The sequence below is a fragment of the Carlito syrichta genome, unplaced genomic scaffold (genome assembly GCF_000164805.1).
Source record: "Carlito syrichta isolate Samal-C Ts95f unplaced genomic scaffold, Tarsius_syrichta-2.0.1 Scaffold38094, whole genome shotgun sequence".
Taxonomy (NCBI): domain Eukaryota; kingdom Metazoa; phylum Chordata; class Mammalia; order Primates; family Tarsiidae; genus Carlito; species Carlito syrichta.
In genome coordinates this window covers 1-6354 of record NW_006982190.1, presented here as the reverse complement: position 1 = coordinate 6354, position 6354 = coordinate 1, and the positions used below count along the sequence as shown (strand labels likewise).

General features: G+C 45.0%; 1 pseudogene; it reads left to right on the top strand.

Annotated features, from left to right (window-relative positions):
- The first annotated feature begins 3177 nt into the window (after positions 1 to 3177).
- Positions 3178 to 5115, top strand: LOC103277205 (annotated as a pseudogene).
- Positions 5116 to 6354: the final 1239 nt, after the last annotated feature.

Sequence of the window (6354 nt, the reverse complement as noted above, 5' to 3'; positions counted from 1 at the left end):
TTCTTTTTTTGGATATTAACACAAAAGCACAGACAACAAAATCAAAACAAATGGACTGCATCAAACTAAAAATCTTCTGTGAGTCAAGGAAACAATCAACAGAGTGAAGAGACAATCTACAAAATGGGAAAAATATTTGTAAACTACTCGTCTGCGGAAAGGACCTAATATTCAAAATACATAAGAAATTCAAACAAATCATCAACAAGAAAACAAGTAACTGAACAATTCCTCAAAAAGAACATTAAAGTGGCTCAACATCACTAATCATCAGAGAAATACAAATTAAAACCACAATGAGATATCATCTGACACCTGTTAGAATTGCTATTATAAGAAAGATGAAGGCAAACAAGAGAGAAAGGTCAGACTACCTACTGGGGTAAACCAATCAGAATAGCAGCAGACCGATCAGCAGAAACACTACAAGTATGAGGGGACTAGGGTCCTATATTCAAAATCCTCAAAGATAAACCATTTCAACCAAGAATTTCCTACCCAGCTAAGCTCAGTTTCATCAGTGATGGAGAGTTAAAATCCTTCCCAGATATCCAGAGATTATGCAGCTCAGCTTCCAGACCAGTGGAATAAGTATTTTTTCTTTTCCATTCTATGGGCTGTCTCCCTGCTTTTTTGATGGCTTCTTTTGCTTTGCAGAAACTCGTCGGTTTGATTTGGTCCCACTTATCTATCTTATTTCCTATGGTATGGGCACTTAGGGTTCTGATCAGGAATTGGTTGCCAGTTCCAATTTCCATAAGGTTGTCTACTGCGTTTTCTAAGATTCTTATAGTTTGCGGTTTTATGTTTAGGTCTTTGATCCATTTAGAGTTAATTTTTGTGTATGGTGATAAGTTGGGGTCCTGTTCCATTGGTCTATTCTGTTCCATTGGTCGATATGCCTGTTCTTGTACCAATACCAGGCTGTTTTTATTACTGTAGCTTTATAATAAAGTTTGCTGTCTGGAAGTGTGATACTTCCTGCTTTGTTTCTTTTGCTAAGGATTGTTTTGGCAATTCACGGTCATTTATGTTTCCATATGAATTTCTGTATTGTCATTTCCAGCTCTGAGAAGAAGGATATTGGTAAACTAATGGGTATTGCCTTGAATCTAGATTACCTTTGGTAGGATGGACATTTTAACAATGTTGATTCTTCCTATCCATGAGTATGGAACATCTAAGATCGACAAGGAACTCAAATGTACTGAAAGGGAAAAAACAAAAACAAAAACAAACAGACCCACGAAAAAGTGGGCAGAAGACATGAATAGACACTTCTCAAAAGAAGATATATGGGCAGCCAACAGACACATGAAAAAGTTCTCAGCCTCACTAATCATCAGAGAAATGAAAATCAAAACCACATTGAGATACCATCTAACCCCAGTAAGAATGGCTATCATTAATAGACCAAACAACAACAGATGCTGGCGAGGATGCAGAGAAAAAGGAACACTTCTACACTGCTGGTGGGAAAGCAATCTAGTGCAACCTCTCTGGAAGACAGCATGGCAATTTCTGAAAGAACCATAAGACACAGGAATTCCCCTATTGGGAATATACCCAGAGGAACTCAGATCATTCTACAAAAAAGATACCTGCACACGAATGTTTGTTGCAGCTCTATTCACAATAGCAAAAACATGGAACGAACTATGCTGCCCATTGAAGCTGGACTGGATAAAAACATGTGGTACATATACACAATGGAATATTATGCAGCCATAAAGAAGGACAAACATAAGGGCTTTGCAACAACTTGGATGGATTTAGAATCTATCATTCTCAGTGAACTATCACAGAAACAAAGAACAGAGTACCGTATGTTCTCACTCATAAGCGGACCTTGAACAATAATCATATTTCTATAAGAGAGGGATTGGCAGTAGTTGGAAACTGCCAGGGGAGGGGGTGCAGGGTTGGCAGTTGAGGGAAACTGCTACAGGAGAGAGGGGCACACCTCATCAACAAGGATACCTGCATAATCAAGGTTTGTATACCTAACCATGAATTGTACCTCACATTTTAAAATTTAAAAAAAGATGAAAAGTAACAAGTGTTGGTGATGATGTGGAAAAAAAAAGGTCCCTGCACCCAGTTGACGGGAATGTATATTCTCACAGTCACTATGTAAAACAAAACAGAGCTTCCTTGAAATGTAAAAAATAATCCAGCAATGCCATAACTGGACATATGTTCAGAGGAAACAAAATCAGTATGTCAAAGAGATATCTGCACTCCCATGTCCACTGCAACACTATTCGACATACTCAAGATATGGATTCAACCCAAGTGTTAAAAAATAGATGAACCGGTTAAAAAAACATGGTATATTACACAATGGAATATTATTAAACTTAAAAACAAAAAGGAAATCCTGTCATTTGGGGCAACATAAATGAAACTGAAGGATATTATGTTAAGGCATGAAAAGATAAAAGGCAAAAATATCGGCATGATCTCACTTAGATGTGCCATGTAAAAAAAGTAGAACTGATAGAAACAGAGTAGAATGGTGATTCCCAGCTGCTGAGTGCAAAGGGAGGGAGGGTGGTGGGGAGTGGGATTAGGAGATGTTGGTGAAAGGATACAAAATTACAGTTAGCCAGGAGAAAGAAGGAAAAGAGATCTATGTTGCAACATGGTGACCACAGTTAATAACGCTGTATTGTGTACTTGAAAATCTCTAAAAGTATAGATTTTATGTATTCTAACTATAAAAAATAAGTATGTGAAGTAATGCATATATTAGTTAGCTTGGTTTACCATAAAAATAGACGCATATTATAATGCGTCATTCTGTACATAATAAATATATATAATTTTGTCAATTAAAAAAATAAAAAGTAAAATAAATACATGTGGGTTAATACAATTAATGCAAACTCATCCCCTCACTTTTTGCTCTGGACCTAGCAAAGCGATGAATGATCCAAGGCTCCTGAATAAGATAAGGGTCCCATTCGTCTTCGGCCTCTCATCCTTAGAGGAGGGGGGAGGGGCCTCTTCCTCCCACTCTCCACTCAAAAGACCCAGCCTCCAGCCCTGACCTCTGCTCCGGATTTGTTAGGCACGTCCAGGGCCATTTCTCTCATGATGTGATCCTTCTTGCAGCGCAGATCCCCGGGCAAGATAAAAAGATTTGGGATGAGTACGGGTAGGGGGAACATCAGAATGGCACTCAGGGCTACAGCAGATGTGTGGATGGAGGGCCCTGGTTGTCCCTGCGAGGGGCATGGCCACTGGGCACCAGAGCAGCTCCAGTCCCCAAGGCAGTGCTACCCTTGGAAGCCATACCCCAGAGTCCAGGCAAAAAGTGAATGAAGATGCTGCTGATCTGGAGGGAACAGGGTTACGAGAACTTTCACCTGGAGATACATCAGACCTTCCAGGAGCTTGGGCCTATTTTCAGGTAAAGCCCTCCCTGCCCCAGGCTGAGAACACCCAGAATCTCCTGGCCCTGCAGGCTGCCAAAACATTTGTCAAGCTTTCAGCATTGCCATTTCCAAGCCAGGTCCTTGAGCTCTGTGTTCTTAGAGAAATGGGGAGGTGGGTATCGTGGGTTGTGTGACTTTCTCTTTGCTAATGAAGAGGATTGCTGCATGAGGGAAGAGCAACCCACAGCTCCTTGAAGAGGACAGAATTCAGAGGCACTGAAGTTGGAGAGGTAGATGGCAGAAAGAACATCCTGCTGTAAAACCACTAGTCCAGGAAAGGGAGAGGCAGGCTAGGAGACAGTCTGGGTAGGGTTTGCAGAGTGGGACCCAGGGGAGGACACGCCCCATCCAGCAGGGCTTGTGGCTTGCCTCACAGGTACAACATGGGAGGAACACAAAGGGTGTGTGTGATGCTGCCAGAGGACGTGGAGAGGCTGCAGCAGGTGGACAGCCTGTACCCCCACTGGACAAGCCTGGAGCCCTGGTTGGCCTACGGACAGCATCGAGGGCACAAATGTGGGGTTTTCTTGCTGTGAGGGGCAGCCTTGCATAGGAATCCATTCCCTGTGCACCTCCTCCTCCTCTATAAAGGAGAGGGACACTTCTTCCTTTGGATCCTCTGCAATATCGTGGGGAATAATCTAGGTGAATCCTCTTTGGCGTGGGGTGCTCAGGCCAGAAGGTTCGGATGAGTCTAGCAGGTGCAAGAAAGCACTTCCTCATGATTTAAGTTTTCCATGGGACCTATGAGGGATCTTGGATGGGAAGGCTGCAGAGAGCACAGAGGGGCCTGTCACTATTGAGAACTTATTGGTGCTCCCTTCCCAGGCTCTACCCGGTGGGTGCCACTGTGGAACGACTGGTGAACTCAGACTTGGTGTTGCAGAACTACCATATCCCAGAAGGGGTGAGTGAGTCCCACAGACACTCCAGCAGTGCCTCCCTACCCTCTTCCCTGGGGGTGTGGCTGACCCTTCCTCCACACCTTCTGCAGACATTGGTCCAGTTGTTCCTCTACTCATTCGGACACAATCCTGCCTTGTTCCCGAGACCAGAGCGCTATAACCCCCAGCGCTGGCTAGACATGAGGGGCACCAGCAGGAACTTCCACCACCTGTCCTTTGGCTTTGGTGTGCGCCAGTGCCTGGGGCAGCCCCTGGCAGAGGGGGTGATGCTGCTGTTTCTGCATCAGGTGAGCAGGCCTGGGTGGGGTGGGTTGAACCCTGGGCAGAGTGGGCGGGGTCCCACTGGGGCCAGGTCTGAACCAGGGCCGGGTAAGGCCTCGGCAGAGTGGTTGCTAAACAGGGTAGGGTGGGGGATAGGCAAGAGTGGGGAAGGGACAGTAGAGCAAACAGTGGGGCTTGGGTCATATTGGGAAAGACCTAGGGAGGGTGCAGAGGACACTGGGCTGTGGGGCTGAACTTCTCAGGCATGTGCCTGATTGGGACCATTTCTGCGGCTCCTCTTCTTTCAGCATTGCTGCACCCAGGAGGGTGGGAGGAGGCTGGCCCAGATCCTTGAGCTGCTGACTAGGCCAGAGGGAAACCCAGTTTTAGTCGTAGGTGCTGAAAACTTTGTGGTGGAGACTCCAACCCAAGAAGATGTAAACATGGTCCTTCGCTTCATTTTGGCACCCACCACCTTCCCCCTCCTCTCCTTCAGAGCCATCAACTAGTAATGCCTCTGCATTGAGGGTCCCAGCCTGGCCACCAGCCTCTTGCTGCCATGATCCAGGCCCCTCCTCTTCTCTCCCACTGGTACTGCTTTCTGCACAGCAACGCTCTCCAGTCAGCCCCTGCAGAAATGGTACACATGAGGCTACCATAACCCAGGCTATGAAGCAGGGTTAGGATACAGTTGGGGACAGTCTTTCTGACAGGATCTTGCCTTGTCCCAACCCCATCCAGTTTCTCCAGCAATTAGCATCATCTGAGTCTTTGCCCCCATTCCTCCCAACACTAGCTCTGAGCTCCTCACATGGACATCCAAGGGTTGTCATTGCCTTCCTATGCAGTTACATATCTACCTGTCCCTCTCTCACAGCCCCATCAGCAAAACCTCTGTGTGGGTCATTTTAGAGTCCTTAAACAAGAACCCAGTATCTAAGAGTCTACTTCAAGTTTCCTTCCTGCAGCCTGTCTACCCAGAGAGCTTAAGCAGACACTGTGCTCTCTGAAATCCACCTTCTTGGGAAACGATCCTGCAGGGTAGGTGTAAAGGCCCTTATCATTGCCGTTCCTGGTACATACCATTTTCAAGTCAAGAAAAGTGAATCTCGAGGGATCTGTGACACCACAGCTGACAGTGTGCGGCACCTGCCCCAGGCCTGGTTTCCTATCATAGGCATTGTTAAGCCAATGGCCATTCCTTGCTCTGCTCCCTGTACTGTGCCTTGGGGAGATTGTGTGGGTGCTGAGCTGAGAGGATTAATGTGGTGTCTGGGAAGCTTGTATGTCGTTTTGCATTTTTAACTATGCATGTTCCTATGCATTATTGTGGGGAGGGAGGCCATAACAATTTAGATTAATGTATTCTCTCCCTGGTCCTCTCAAAGTTATATCCTTCTTATCTGCAAAATACATGTCTTTTCCCCAATAACCCCAAAAGTTTTAACTCATTCCGCATCACCTTTAAAGTTTTAAGGCCAAAGTCTCATTTATGTGTTATCTAAATCAGATATGGATAAGACTCAAAGTACAATTTATCCTTATTGAAACTGTTCTTGCTGTGAACCTGTGAACTCAAACATGTTATGTGCTTCCAAATATAGTGGTCGGACAGGCCTCCAATAGACGTTCCCATTCCACAAGGGATAAATAAGAAAAAAAAAGGGGTAAAAACTTTCAAGCAACTTCAAAATGTAATACAGGGGCAAACATTAAGCCATAAGGTTCAAGAATAACCTTCTTTGACT